Source organism: Geospiza fortis, unplaced genomic scaffold (assembly GCF_000277835.1).
Source record: "Geospiza fortis unplaced genomic scaffold, GeoFor_1.0 scaffold491, whole genome shotgun sequence".
In the NCBI taxonomy this organism is placed as follows: domain Eukaryota; kingdom Metazoa; phylum Chordata; class Aves; order Passeriformes; family Thraupidae; genus Geospiza; species Geospiza fortis.
The window spans coordinates 1,579,579-1,596,084 of NW_005054390.1; positions in this window are offsets into that span (position 1 = coordinate 1,579,579).

The following is a 16,506-nucleotide window of genomic DNA, read 5'->3' on the forward strand; positions in this document are numbered from 1 at the left end:
TGCTCTACTTGCTGCTCTACTTGTTCTACTTGCTAGCAAAAGTTTGTATGGTCCCACAGAATGGAGGTGATATTGTTCTTTGCCTGCTGCTAAGATTTGTTATTCTTACCTGTTTTGAGTTGTAGGGGTTCTTACAACATAGATGAGACTGTTTTGACTAAAATAAGAATGCATAATATATACATCTGTATTGTATCACATACATCTGTATTATGTAATATAGGAGGAAAAAGTGTCTTTCCTCATATTTAAAATTATTAGAAAGATCTAATCTGCTTTAATTGATTCAGCTGTATTAATACTAGTAAGCATATGAAAAAAATTAAATGCCTTTCTGTTCCTGTATGACTAATGGGATAGACAGATGAAGAAAATGAGCAAAGGTTAAAGAATCCTTTGCAAAAGGCTCCCTTCTGACAGTGACAACAAGAAAACTTGTAGATGTTGTTAGTTTTTTATTGGAAGTAAAAGGTAGGTACTAGCATATCCATGTGTAGCAAAGGTGTTTCAGGAAATGGGGAAGCTCCTGCTGTGATGGTTGACTATCCAGCACTGAGGATGTTAGCATGGCTGCTCGTGTTCTCCAGAGTCAAGGTATATCTAGCAGTGATATTATTATAGCTTCTCTTTTTTTCTCCACCTTGCTTGTGTTTTCCAAATCTCAGCGAGGGCTTTTAGAAGCTACATGCAGTTTATTCCACAGCCTTTTCTATTACAAACATGCCTATTAAATGCTTACTTTCCGGAAAATTTGTCTAAATCTGAAAGATTTCCAGTTTCTCAGTAAATATTTTTTTCCAAGTACATTAATTTCAGCCCAGGGCAAATCCTAGGGCACAGAGCTTCCTACAGCTCCAGAGCATTTAGCTGCAAACAGATGCATGTCTCTTTAAAATGTAGTTACATACAGTGAGATTTTCCTTGGATAGAAATGTGCATGCCTGTCATGACTTCTATAGGACTTATAGATATTCTTAGTCATGTTGATAGATTCTCTTGAGTTTGCTTCATGGATTGGACAGCTTTTCAAAACAGGATTATCTATTTCAGATTAAGAGTTTGTTTTAAAATTTACATGAACGGTACTGTTATCTTTCAAGTGGTCCTTAGAGTGAGTGAGTGAGTGAGTCAGTCAGTCAGTCAGCCAGTCAGGAAAAAGCCACTATGAGAAGAGTCTGTTTTGCTGACAAATCTAAGTACAGACCAAAACAACACCAACCAACTAACTAACTAACCAACCAACCGAACAAAAATCCAATCCAACCCATCCCAAACAACCATAAAACCACAAAGCCAATGCAACGTATATCCCTCAAAAAAAAAGTCACAAAACCCCAATAACAACAAGAAAACTAACAACCCTGAACACAACCCAAACTCCCAAACACCCAAAAAACCCACATTGGAAAAACAGTTAAACACCATCTTTACTGAGAAATAATCTCATCATCCAATCATTGCTAGTTGCAAAGACTTCTATGTGATTTAGTGTCTGTCCATTCATTTCAAGACCCAGGGAAATGGTTTGTGTGATTTCATTAAACTGTGCTAAGAGATTCCTAGGACTCAGTTGTTTGTTGACGAAATAACCTTGTCTGTTAACAAGATGCCACAGCCCTATGCCAGCTGTGAAAACACACCTCAGATGGAGAAATGAGAATCCTGCTTACACATCCACAATTATCCAAAAAGTGAAACTAGATGAAGCAGGAACTCCTCTCTGAAACTCTCTTTAAACAGACTGTATAATAAAGTGCTAAACCCACTGTGTGTTCCTGTGTTCATTCTGTATCCCTTCAGGTCTGCGTATGACCATTACTGAAGGTCTTCTTGCATAGCATTCTGTTTTACATATTACACTGGAAGCATCCAAATGGGAACTGCTGGAAGATCTACAGGCAACATTCAAACATTTCATGGAGTAGGGGACAAAGTTTGCCTGCTAACATATGCTGAAGCATGTGTCACCTGATCTTCACTCTTACTACATCCAAATGCTGGAAGATGATTCCATCACATTTTCAATTTTCTGTGTGCAAAGGACTCCTTCTGACACAATGGGAACAAGTCTCACCAAAAGAAAGGATAAGTAATTCCCTGCCTTATCAGACATATCATCTCCTTCTTTTTCTTCTTTAATGTAGTTGTGTTTGCTCTTTTTCAAAATTCAAGCGCTGTATGAAGTGTGATATCTTTATCGATAGGGAAAAATCCAGGCCAAAAGCGCATGCAGATGGAAAGTTACAGTAGCCTAGGTAGTACAAACACAATTAATGGTCAGTTAAAGTCAGGTCAGAAGCAGATTGTGGCAATTTCTTTTCTATTTTTTGGTGTGATTGCAATGGATATAGACTGGAAACTTCAGTCGATAGAAATGACAGAATAATTACTGGAATGGTGTCCACTTATGCTTTGAATAAAGTAACATACACCCTGCATAAGAAAATACATATTTTTCTCTAGGTGAATATTAGAGTTTTTCCATATATGCTTATGCATGTACCTGAATAAAACTTACTGCAAGCTCTGTACATAAGCCATTCATGCCATAAATATGGATGACTAACCATGAAAGCATTTAGAATGCACTGTACAGGAAAAGAAACTGAAGCACAGGAAAGAAAGATGGTATGTTCACTGTCCGTGAGGGAGCTAAGAGAAATAACTCTGAAGAGCAACCTGCTTTTTAATTTCTGTTCAACTCTGTAATCACAAAGCTGTGCTTTCCAATTAGAAATAGTAGTCATTCTTAGGGAATACAGAGGGCCATAAATGTTTGCAATTGCAAAACTGCCTTGTGTTATATCTCTGCATAGATTGGAGCAACAGACCATGACACTTTCCTTGAAATTGCAACCTTTGTTGTGTTCTACTCTGAATGGGTTTGCACACTCTGTGTGTAAACCCCTTCACAACTGTTTTTCTTTATGTTTTCATGTGCAAATGGGGAGTGGTACTTGGTAAATGACTAAGCTGTTGTGTGGTATAGGTAAGACAGGGTTGATAGGAAGATAGGGAAAAAAGTTTAAGAAGATTTATAAGTTTATATGGTTACATCTTGGCTAGATAAAGAAAACTTTCTGTCAGAAAATGGTATTTCACTTAGCTGCATTACCTCTTGTTGAAAATGTGACCAAAAGACAGTGTGGTGACATTATATGCTCTTGGAAGGGCAGCCAAGATTTCCTTATGATCGAAAGACCTTAGAAAATTTTATTGAATAAACTGAGATAATAGCTGCATCAAAAAGTCAGTAAAATCAGTATAAGAGAAGGACATGTGCACTCAGCTTGTTGTGGTGTTCTAGCTTTTTTCTTCAAGTAAAAAACTAAACAGTGTTTAGTACGACAGTGTGAGTGCCTGAGGGATAGGAAGCAGCAGATATTGCTATTGTGGGAACAGTCTTAAGAAGAATTACTGCAGAGGTAGGAGGGTTGTAAAAATAAATCTAAAATGTGGGAGTGGAAACTGGTAATGAAGCATGTTTCAGAATCTTTTACACAGACTGGGAAACAAAGGAAAGAGAGTGAACAAAGGGAATTTAAAACTAATATGAATAGCTAAGAACAAACAAAGGGGTGAAAATGTAGGATCAATAGAAGGATTCTTTGAACTGAAAAACAGCCCTCCCTCTTGCAGTGTTACAGGGACAAATTCTGCTCTCAGTGCAATTGATGTAAAGCTTGACTAATTCCATCTGTCACCTAGACTAGTGCAAATCTAAAAGAATTTGCAGAAAACACTGGAATTAATTTTAATTTACTTTGATCTAGAGAGCAAGATTTTTCCCTGTCTTATATTTGGCAAGCTCCTTTCTTTTATTTTCCATTTTAGAACAGTAATTAATTTACTCCATTCATTTTGATTTTTTTGTTTTGCTTTTGCCCCTTTACACTCCCTTTTTCTGTTTTGCAGTAGTAGTTTAAGTAAAAGAAACTAGGATCTTCTCCCATCTAGACTCTCTTTAAAGTGTCATGTGAGATGCTTCTGCAACACATTTCCAAGACCCTGATATATGCTGTTTATGTTGATATGATCCACTCTATAATAGGAGTGTAATATGAAGTGCGCCCTTATGTTATGCTTCAAATCACACAGGTTTCAATTCACACTCCCCCAAAAAGCAAAAATGAGATTAGCATCTAAATTGAAATTGATGCTAAAGGAATCTGTGAAAATAAGAGGTCTAAAAAAAAACCCGAGTATCAGTTTTAGGTTTCTTTTTACACTGTATCTTGGTAATTTCTCAGAAAATAAACTTTCAGTAATAAGCACTAAATTGTGTCTGGTCTTGCACAGGTGTGCTGGGAGATGAAAAAGGAAGAGATTTAACCCCATTTAGGTAATGTCAATAACTTCAATGAACATGTAGCTCCATCAGGAAAGCATCAGCCCAACCAAAGTGTGGGCTGGCTGGTCAGTATCTGTTGCCCACACCCTCACACCCCTCTACCACAGCCAATTCTCAGAGCTGTGGGAATAATTTGGACATGTAGACAGGCTTTCTTTTGATGTGGTAGTGCTCTGGGAATTTGTCTTGCACAGAGATAGCAAATAGTTTGAATAAAGGGAAACTCTTTTAAGATATCTTGTATTTCCTTAGTTTCCCACTGGTTCTCATGTATATTCTGGAAACAGTATTCAGAGTGAAGTCAAAATAAAAAGTTTTAAATTATTCATTCTTGCCTCCCCCAAAAATGCACAGTATGGTTTCCAAAATTTCTTTACACATATTCACTGATGATACGTAAGTAGATCAGAGTGATGCATACCCCCTCAATTCTCATTACCATCAGCATGCAGGGAAGACATCAGGAGGTTTGCCACAAACCTCTGGTGACAGTAGATTTCCCCCTAATGAGCTCTTTACCTCTCACCACCCACGACTGAAGGAGTCAGAATCTGTGTGAGAAAATCTAACAAAATGAAATCAACTAAAGAATTGAAAACAAAAGGTGATAAAAAATGAGAATGGGCTGAAGAAGTGTAATGGCATCATCACTTTTTTCACAATTTTCAACACAAGCATGCAATGGTGAAAATCTGAGCATTGCATAGTAAATATCCTGACACTAATGGAATGTGCATTTTAAATGCACTTTAATATCTTTCTGATGAATAATGTGTGGTACTTGAAAGAAAGCTTGACGTGATGAAAAAGAAGAGAAGATACATCCTCTGCTGTGGTATCCCCTCACATATTTCTAAATGTGAACAGCTTGAGCACTTCAAGCAACTATTGCTTATTTCACTCATAATGAATAGTTAGCTGTTGTGTTACTAAGGGAGAAAGGGGTGTTTATGTGACACAGACTTTCATAACAGCACAGCAAAACACAAGAAGTATGTGAAGCAAAAGAGTATGTTGACATATTTTTATTTTGTGTATGCAAAAAACAACTACACCCTCCCCCACTGCTAAATTCTTGAAATACATTCAGCCACTTGCTCCACCTAGTTGTATCATCAGCCAACACATTAATTTCAGCAGGCTTCCACTTGAACAGAAATAAAATAAATAAAATCATCAGGATTTGGGCCAGAAACATATAAATCTGCTGTTATCAGTTTTAGTTACTGTTATCAGTTTAAACCAGCAGGCTAACTGAGACAATCTAGGGAGCCTGTTCCCACCCTGCCCATTTAAAACATCAAGATGGACTTTTTCAGGCAGGTCACAATGAGTTTGGGGTTTGAATTCCCATGAGGAGCAACTAATGCAAGAGCAAGTGCTATTTTCATTTCACTAGCATTGGACTAGAGTTCCATAAATCTGTGCATTTATAAGACTTAAAGATCCCATGACTCTATATGAAATCACATCAATCGCACTAGCAGAAATTGAAAATGGTCATTTATAATGACTTACTAAAATTCTTGGTCAGCAATAAAATAAATTAAAATGTGTCTCAAAAATCTTAGGAGTTATGTGGTGTATTTCCAGTCAATAAAGATAATGACAGTATACAAAACTGTATTACAGCTGGTTTTATAGCCAAACTTTTACAGGAGTGTTGTGAGGCTGACTGAAATGCATATTTGGACTTTTGCCCAAGAATTACTATGCTAGGCAGAATACCATTAAGAAAACTGAGAAAATTCAGTTAGAAACATATTTCTTTAGAGTTTTGTTAGATACTTTTTATATTACTATCCAGATGACAATTCCTTATCCTTTCCGTACCCTTCTTAATTCCCTGTACCATAGGGATCATATTCATGTGAATTTATACATTCAGTATAGACAGAATGTAAAATCGTCTGTTATTTAATCTACTTGCACTTTTAGTAGTTCTTATTTAACATGGCGAGAGAAATAAAAAAGAAACTGGAATTTTCACCTGATCCACAAACCTTTAGACCTGAATATTGAATAAAAAACATTACCTTTATTCAAAGTAACGTTAGTAAATAAAATATATAAACTCTAAACTAATATATCTTTATTTGTCTCCATGTGTCATTCCTGTCTTCCTTCCTTCCTTCTTCTGATTCAGAGTAACTTCTTCCAAGTTACTCTGAATCAGAAGCATTTTCCTATGTTCTGGATATAGATTTAACTGAGCAGCCCATCTATCAAAATTTCAGATAAGATATAATATCAAGCTCATCTTGTCATATTGCCTTGCAGAAAGTCTTCACCTTTCTGAAAGTTAGATAACAAGTGGTAACAGATGAACTACTATCAAACTTCCTAAAATGTCTCTAAGGTTTATTTTAGCTATCCCTATAAAACCAAATTTTCTTCATTTGCTTAAGAAAAATAACTATTTCTTCTGCCCTCTAGGAGTTGCAAAACGTTATCTAAAATAACACTGCCAAAAGAGAGGGATATGTATGGTAAGGCTCACTGGCAGTTTTGATGAATTAAAGAAATATACAGACAGAACTCATTAAAACAAATAACTTGGAATATATAATGTGAATACATCAGGAATATAAGAAATGGCATCTGAAGAATTCTGTCAATACAGGCGTTTAAGAGGTCAGCTACCTGTGCCAAACACATCTATAAGGTATCTAACATGGAATACCTTGCGAAGATACTTGCAAGAAAGATTGAGAAAAGAACGAGGTAGGCAAAAAAATCGGAACAGCTTATTCTGCGTGTCTCAAAATGTGACTCATAGGACTAAATGGAGATGTTTAATCTGAGTTGGTCAATGTGGTTTTCCTGTCTAATCTATGACAATCTAATCAAACTAGCCACTGGTGTCCTGGACATGATTAATTTCTTCTGAAAGTATATATCTAAAATAAGCCAGATCAATCAAACCTGAAAAGTGCCTATGAAGGCACTTTTCAGTGAAGAAAACTTTAGTTGTTGAAAAAGAATTTTAGGACAGTGGCTCAGACATGTATATGTACACTGTAGACATATATAGCTTAAGATGAAATGAGATGAGATGAGATGAGATGAGATGAGATGAGATGAGATGAGATGAGATGAGATGAGATGAATCCTGTCCTTGGGTTCTGTAATTTACCTTCAACAGCAATTGGCATCTTAATTTGAGGATCATTGGGTCAGATCCTGTCAGTGCAAAGCAAAGAAGAGACTAGCACAGAAAATCAAATTCCAAAATCAAATGGAAGAAACAAGGAGAAATTGCCACAACATTACTCTTTTCAGACTCAGCAGTTTTGAAATGACATCAGTAATTATATAGATAATGACACATTAATACATAAAAAGCTGTTATGTCAATAATCCTAGAATATTGAGGTACAGTCATGTTTGGCTACTTAATTGGGTAATGCTAATGAGTTAAAGTAACTGGGACAATTACTCATGTTTTCCAGTTCTAGAATCATGTATTTGCGAAGCCTGGACTTCTGTTAAAACAGAAATGTAACTAGTGATGTAAGCAGAAGGGCAGGGAAAAAATAGTGTGAGGAATACCATAAATTTGAATGAGCATTTGCCACTGGGCAATCCAAAGCCTGAAAATCTAGAGTTCAAAGCTTGAAAGATACAAGACTTCAAAGAGGATGTTTAGAAGGCTGGGTGAATTTTACACAGGTAATCTAATGAAGCAGTGTAGAAAAAAAGACAGTGAGCTGAAGAGAACTGATTGGTGAACTTACCCAAAAGAAGGAATGGAAAACTGAATCATACACTGAAAAATTTTCAAGTGCTCTTGGAGCACATAAATCTGCCTTGTAAACTACAGAGTGCCTCCATAATAGATTGTTGTAGCTGCAGTCTACCTCACAGTAGAGACTCTTTAAAGCTAATCCAAAGAGCAAAGTCACAGGGCCTTAGCACTACAAGAGTCTGCAATGCAATAACCAGTACCATTGCTTGGACCCACTTGAGGATCACACTGAAGGCTCATATATCTTTATGCTGTGAGGTAGCTCCCAGTGGTGGCAAACCTATAGAAAACAATTGTGTTGCATTTTGTTCTGTTTTGTTTTGTGTTGTTTGTTTGTTTTTTTGTTGTTATCTTTGGATCGGGAGTCTGAGTTGCAAATTGCTACTATTCTCTAGATCCAGGTGATCTGAAAGCTTAAATATCAACACCACCCTAACTGTTCCCCACGTGGTAGTAACTTATGTCATGCCTATGCCGTATATTGCTTTTACATTTTACATTTTGGTGCAGCCTCTCTGTAGATCTCCAGGGAGAAAAGACACATAGTAAACCCAAGCAGGTTAATCTCACTGACATTTGGGGCATGGAAAGAAACTCTGAGTCTTTTGTGAGTGCGCACGGATGTAGTTAGACCCTGCAAACTTCCAGATATGGTAGCGACACAGGGAGAGATAGGGGGAGCAAATGAAAGGAACTAAGTGACCCAAGGAAAATTAGGAGCATGAGCAGAAAATGAAAAGGTTAGGATGTTTATTTAAAAGCTGAGCTTCACTGAGAAACTACAAGATGAATCAGCTTGTCAGGGCATAAGATTTGTGTTACAACCCATAAGGCCATGAAGTGAATTACACAAACTGTTCATAAAAGTTTATCTTCCTAGTTATGAATATTTTGCTATTTTGTGTTCACCAGGCTCTTTATATTTTACCTATAAAGAAATATAAAGGAGAATATATGCATAAGGATATATGTGTGTGCATGTATTTCTTCATATCTGTGCCATAAACTTCAAGCATCATTTTTCCACAGAGGGTATGAGAAAAGAGAAATTTCTTCTAAGGAGGACCCTTATACTTGCTTAGTGCGATTTGTGATTATGCTGCTGGAAAAGTTAGTGACATTAACCATTTCAAAAAAGTTAACAATCAGTTTACAAGCAAAGAAAGTGAAGAACATGACTGGGATAGGATATTGTCAATATATATCAAAAAGTTTGCTGAAACCTGTTGATTTTTTTTAAAGTCATACTGTGCCAGGATCTAAGTTGCTAAATTAAAAGTTAACATAAGTATAAGAACAGTTCTTCCAGTTGTAAGAACATGTGGACTATTTACTAATATATTCAGAAACATACCATTTTACTTCAAGTATACATACACTTTTAAACAATTTGAAATATATATGTGTTTTGGAAGAATAACATTACACAACAGAAGTAATTTTTTTATGAGAATTAACTTTTGTCTATTTTTATTTTCTGATTGTTAAAGCTGTTTTAAATACATAACTGAACAAGAGTGATGACATTCTCACTTCAAGTGAGAAGCCCTTAGTTTTTAATTTATGGAAAAAATGTAATTAAAAAAAAAGCAGTTTGGGTTTGTAGCAACAACTGTGCTTGAAATCAGTGTACAGTAATCCTTGCTGAAGACCTTGGAGGACCTAACAGACTTCTCTCGCAGATTATTACTGAGATGAGAAAAGCACAAAGGTGAGTTGGGTCTCTTGACTAAGAGCCTTCAGTCAAGATCATGATGTGCTTTTGGGGCTTTAGAGCTGGCTCAATAGCCTAGCCTAGCACCCATTGAAGCCAGAGATCAGCATCTAACCGTGTCAGGAAAATGGAAGACAAATACTGACCATACTTTCAGGGACCAAAGCTATTTTTACAATGCTTTGGTTTTTTTTAAAGTGCTGTTAGATCAAGGCAACACGATCTGTTTTGGAGACTATCCCCATGGAAGATGTCAAGTGAAATTGCGGTAGGAAAGGATGCTTTCTGGCCTGCTAGGAAACATTTTTGAATAGGTGACCACCAGTGCTGCTCACCAAAACAAACCAAATTACTTTAGCACCTCTTGATTTTATCTAATGACTTTTTATCTTCCCTCACTATGCTATGAGGCTTGTGTTTATGCTTAGCAGGCAGGTCTGCATGTACCCAGAAACTTTTACTTTCAACCAGCTGCAAATAAGCATAATACAATAATAACTTCATCAAAAATAATTCAGAGTTATTACAAGAGCATGTCTGAGCTGCAGAAGCATGGGCAGAGACACATCAAGATCAGACATAGCACAAAGAGTCAGGATTTTTCAAGAAAATAAACACTTTGAAGAAAAGTCTCTGATTCTTGCTGGTCTCTGGAAAAATAGGCAGGAAGGCAGGCACAGTGGAGAAAAGGAGGAAAAACCAGAGAAACTTTCGTGACAGAAGTACCTGGGAAAGAGAAGTTCTTCAGAAAGGAACCTATGTACTGTCCAGGGAAGAACTTCATGCATTGAAAAATACTTACCAAGCAGAATTGTCAATAAACACAGTGAGAGAGCTCAACAAGCATATTTTTAATGACGATCAGGAATTGAATTTGGATGATCATTTTAGTGTCTCATGAGACAGCAATAAATTTAGGAGTAGTCTCTTGTCTCTTTTGAAATCAAAGGAAGACCTATCATAGACTTTGTGGCACCAGAACTTCCTTGAAGCTGTTGCTGTTGGAGTGTGAACTTGGGACCACTCTTGTGGGTTTTACCCAAAAGCAAAAGGATTTGAGGCTGAGAGAAGTAGATCTCTTTTTGTGCTAATTTACAACCCAAAATAGGTTTCTGTGTGATTGCTGACATTTACAATTGGTTTTTTTTGCTATTTTTTCTATGTATAGGATTCCTTTTCTACCCTTTCCTGCTACTGGCTCAGCTGTAATGCCCTTTTGCCTGGAGGGAGGAAGATGAGCAGATGGCATGCAGCTAGGCAATTATACAGCATAGTAAAAGCAGTAAAGTTCCAAATTTAACTTCTCAGGCTATCTCCTTAAGTCATTCCCCTTGTGTCTACCATGAAAAGTTAATGATTGTAAAATTATTTCCGTCTATCTATCTACAGTCTTAACTGATATTAAAGTGACCAAACCTATTTTGATAGACATTTTCTGAGGCTCATAAGCCAGTTATTTCTGATCAATCCTAATTTCCCATACTGCTACAAGCATTGTGTACCTCAGCCAGCAAAATAGGCCATTCACCAGCTCCCAAATGTGAACTACTAAATGCTCAAGCCTCAGAAGCCTGGGAAGCTAGTTACAAAGCAGTATGGGCAGAATTCAAAAGAGAAAAATGAAAGGGAGGGGAGTTAACAAGAACAAATACAGTATTCAAAATAAAGATAATCAAGCTATTTGCAATGTAAATGAAACATCCTCTGAAACATCACTGCAGCTGATGCTGGATAACATTCTCTCCACAGAAAGAAAATAAAGGAAAGATGTTGATTTTCTGGAGTAAATGGTTATCCACTGTATTAGTGTTAAAAAGCAGATTGAAGAAATTATAAAACTAGCATAAATAATTTTAAGTGCATAACAGCATACAGCATCTATTTGAATGACCTGGTAATTTGGCATGAACCCAAGGAATCATTCCCTGAGCTGAATTTATGATGTATGTTTTCAAAAAGCAGCCAAAATCCAGTATATAAAGAGATATTTGGAAGTAATTTCCCCTACATTGGAAAAGACCATTAGGCTGTTCTGTTTTTAAAGGGCAGAATTACTAGCTCCAGCAAGGTATTTACTAATCCTGAAGAGAGTTAGGCTTAATCTTAGCTTTCCAGCTGGTTCTGAAGAATGTAATACACTGCCTTGTAAAATAGATACCCAGCTGTAAACAGCTTCCATTTTGCTGTGTAGTCCTTGCCTTTTAAAAATGTAATTAAGGAATGCCTAGAATTTAAAAGGATATTAAAAAAAAGGTTTTTGCTTTTTATTTCTTTTTACAGTGGTCAGGCTCAAATTCACACAAAGATACCCATGCTAATGTCATACCCTGAAATAATCCAGGTAAATGCCAAGTATTATATCCGAGTTTGTACTGTAGACTTTGTCGACAGCTCTTTCAGCCTTTGAGAAACTAATTCCTTCACATATTCAGCCTCTGCATTCTGTATGACATTTGATAGCTGAAACCCAGATGGGGTCACAACACAAAATGCTAAATGTGTTGTGTTCTCAGGAATTCAGAAGCTGCAGGGAATTTCTGAGCCTTTCACTGATGTGGCTGTGAAATGGAGGCATTCAGCCTGCTCCAAGAGAACAAGAGTTTAGTCAGCTGTGGGCCCATTAGCCACATCTCTTATTCTCACTTGCAGTTACAGAGCCTTTTTTTAGCCGCTGAAGCTTTTCTCAGAGAATTAAAGGGCAGAAAGGACAAAATGACAGTCTCATGTGATCTCCTGTAGTGTGAGATTTTTCCCAAAGGTATATTGTCCCGAAATCTAGCCAGAGTAGGATCCACATGGGTGTGCATTTACCACCTCAACAGTTAGTTTCTTATTTACCCCATCTGCTAGGAACCAGGAAGTCTTTTTCTGAATCATTTATTTTAAATACACTGAAGATACCTTCTATTAGTTTTCCTTTATTTCCTTTTCCTGTGTACATTCCTAGAGCTATTTCTTCACAGTTAGCTCCATGAGAAAGACACACTACATATTATTTACTAGTAACCAGAGTACAAATATGCTGAAACTGAGAGTAGAAAATGGGGCTGGAGATTAGAGATCAGTCTGAGGAAAATCTGGAAAGAAGCACATTCTTACTTGTGCTTGTTGTGTGGAAAGCATGGGTTTGTCTTCCACGCTACTCTGGTTTTCCTGGATTAGACTGTTTCTAAAAGTGTTGGGCTGGTTTTGGACTGCTTCTGGCTCTGTACTCAAAAATAAAAAGCAGAAGCACCTACAAAGCAAGAGGCATTGCCAGGAGAATTCTGACTAAGAGAATAATACTAAATATATGGGTGTTTGGAAGTGCATTGGGATCAAGGTTTGCAATCTGAACGTCCTACTTGATCATTGCATTTAACATAAGACATGGCTAAGCAGTTAAGAGAAGTCAAGATTTCTCTGTGAGAGACTGACCTTCTCACCATTGAAGGAAGTATTTTATAGCTACCAGGGAGGGAATAGAAATAGGCACAGAACAGCCTTCTCCTTCTCATGATCTGAGGAACAATGATTCTTTTCTTTCCATTAGCAATTGTACTTGGACCAAGCTCAAGTTTATAAAATAATGAGCATAACAGGAACAAGTACTGTAAGCCTTCCCTCCCACCCATCCATGCATAAATTTAAAACAAATAATAGTAAAACAAACAGGCAGCTGGTGCTTCAAGCTGCCAGTTCCAAAGTACTCATAAAATAAAACTTCTTTTGTTCTTTTTTCTCCAGGTAGCTATTTATTTTTGTTTTGTGTATTTTTCAGTTACATATTCTTGTTAGTAGACCAAGGAAAACCAAAAATGATGGTGAGCAGCAACTGACAACACACCTGGAGTTATAAAGACTTTCATTTTCCAAGCTCTTCCTTTTTCTCTCCTCATCAGTGTCCGCATGTAATGGATGATGTGACAAACAGAACAAAGCAATACAAAAAACTCAAAGAGACAGTAAGAGGAAAAAAAAATTATGCTAAAGGCTGAATATAGAAGAAAATGGTCTTCATATCCAAAGTGCCATTATCACAACCAGATTGCAGCTGGTTCTTGCAATCCAGAACACAGACATAAAAGGTTTAGGAATCTTGAGGAAGCATGAAAACATATCTTGCCCAGTCTAATGGCCAGCAAGTCCAGATATACAAGGTTGAGAAAGTGGATTAAAAAATTTTTGTTTAATTTCAAATTTATAAACAAGGGAAAGGATGATGGGGGAACAGTTTTCAGAATGGTTAAATGGTAATTGGATGCCTAATTGCTGTTCACAAAATGAAAAGTTTTCCCATAGGAATTTGTCTGGTTTGTTCTTTTATATGTGTAGTTATATGACCATCAGATTTGGCAGAAAAACTGGCTTAGATGTAGCTGCCAAAAAAAGGGTATTATTGTTAACTAGGATCACTTTTTTTTTCCTGGTTAATATTATAGTCTAATAATCTAATGAATTGGCATGGCTGAAAAATAACATCCACAGTAAAAAAGTAATGAAAGGAATTTTTATGGCCAGTTTTTCTAGCAAAAAAATTATCTATTATATAACTTCATGGCAAGATTCTCAACCTCCAAATCATCGATTCTTTTTCTTATTCTTTCTGGTTTATCTGTTGAGAGATTTAGTAATACTGATTGCCTGAGAGAAATCCAATCATTTGAGAATGAATTTTTTAAAAGAAGAAAAAAGATCAGCAACCATCTCTCAATATGTGCCAGCCTTTGCCTAGTCTGGGCTATGCGGAACTGGAGTTGGAAGTGCCAAATAGGCCAAGATGTGTGATTAAGTTGAAGTGTATGAGATAATGATAACAACAGTAGGAGAGCATAGAGAATAATGATAAAACCCATCTAGCTGACATGACACCTTGTTGCAACATGAGTCCATTTTATGAGACAACTCTTTCATTGTAGCATTTCTGGTAACAGACAGAACTGAAAACCTCTTGACAGATTTTTAAATTCTTACATAAAATTCTCCAGTTCTTGACTTATCAAAATTTTGTCTATCATTTATGTTCTTCTATCCCACTTACCTAGCTCGAGTCCCAAGAAAAGAAACACCTTCCTTACTTGGTAAATTAAGATGCATTTACCTCCTTTTTTACATGCACATTGCTTATTATTGCATCACTTGTGTGTAAAATTATGAAACCACACTTTCATGTCCGTGATTATTCCCCTATCATGCAAGAGAAATCTTGAGATAAATAAAAATAACTTTATGCTTTATCCTGAAAGATAGTTTAATTCTGCTTCGCTTAACTGATTTTGTGAATAATTTGTTAAAAGTATCTTGAGTGAAAATGTGCAAGTATCTTCAGTTCTTGAGACTCAACATTATATAATTTTTCTTCTGATATAGAAATAATCAATTGCTAGTATGCTTGATACAACTTATTTGGACATAGCTGACAGTGAAAGCCTTACAAATCATTGTGTACAAGTCTAGGTGCCCATAAATTAGAACTCCCTGTAGACCAAAATATTGCACTACATTCAATATTTACCATGCAAATAAATATGTAGCTACCATATGTTGTAAAGAGGATTAAATTATAATATTTCCCTATTTGTGGAATGTGTTTCCCATGGCTGTTTTACTTTCATTGTACTCAAAATACATTATACGGAAATTTTTGAAAACTTTTTCGTGTTATTTCAGACACTATCAGTTTAACTTTAAATGGTGCTGTATTTAAGACATTGGTACATTGAATAGCTGTAATACAAACTGAAAAATAAAGGAAATTTTGAATATATATAGGTGAAAAAAACAATTCCAAGATCAAAGAATGTTGAAATGGCATTAAAAAGATGTTTCACATGCTCTCAGTACTCTTCCTAACTTCTTATGGCAGACATTACTATTCCATTTCTCTTAGTACCAATGCTTTGATTGAAACTGTCCATGCATCGTCCTGTCCTCCATTTAAACAGGTGAGTAAGCCTTGTCAACAAGAGTGTTTTCCTCATAAGCACCTCTTCTTCCTTACTGCAACATTATCCACTAGAAAAGCTTGGAAACCTTTCAGAAAGTATCACGATATTTTGGGATGCCATTTAATAAAAAATACAAACAGGCACACACTATATATATAGCATATAGTAAAAAAATATGCAAACAGTATAAATTATATAAATTATGCACATACTATATGCAAATGAAGCACATTATATAGATGATGTATGCACATACATATATATATAGGTGTATATATATACACGCACGTAAGTATATATCTATATATCAATATATATGCATACATGTGCATATGGGTATCCACAGATATAGAATATCTCTACCTATTGGTAGATTCATTAGTAGGTCAATCAGTAGTTTATATCTGTGGTCACATAAATCGAAACATTGCACTCAGCCTAAATTTAAATTTCTAATTGGCTTAGACATTCTCATGAAAAGGCAAACGAGAGGTTGCTGCTAGGCCCTGGAAGTTGAAAGTAGTGTGCTCTAAAACAGTACAATTGATGTTTGCTCTAAAGTAAATTACATATAAAGTCAATGTTCTTCAAAAGATGTTGAAGAACAGGCAAAAATTCATATCCTGGGAAAGCTATGCCTTTTTTGATTTTCTCATTTTCATTATTATTTCACAGCATAATTATTAATTTTTAAAATTTGGGTGTGGTTGTATAAACATGGATCTTCTCCAACACCACTATTAGGTAAATGTATTTAATATAGTGA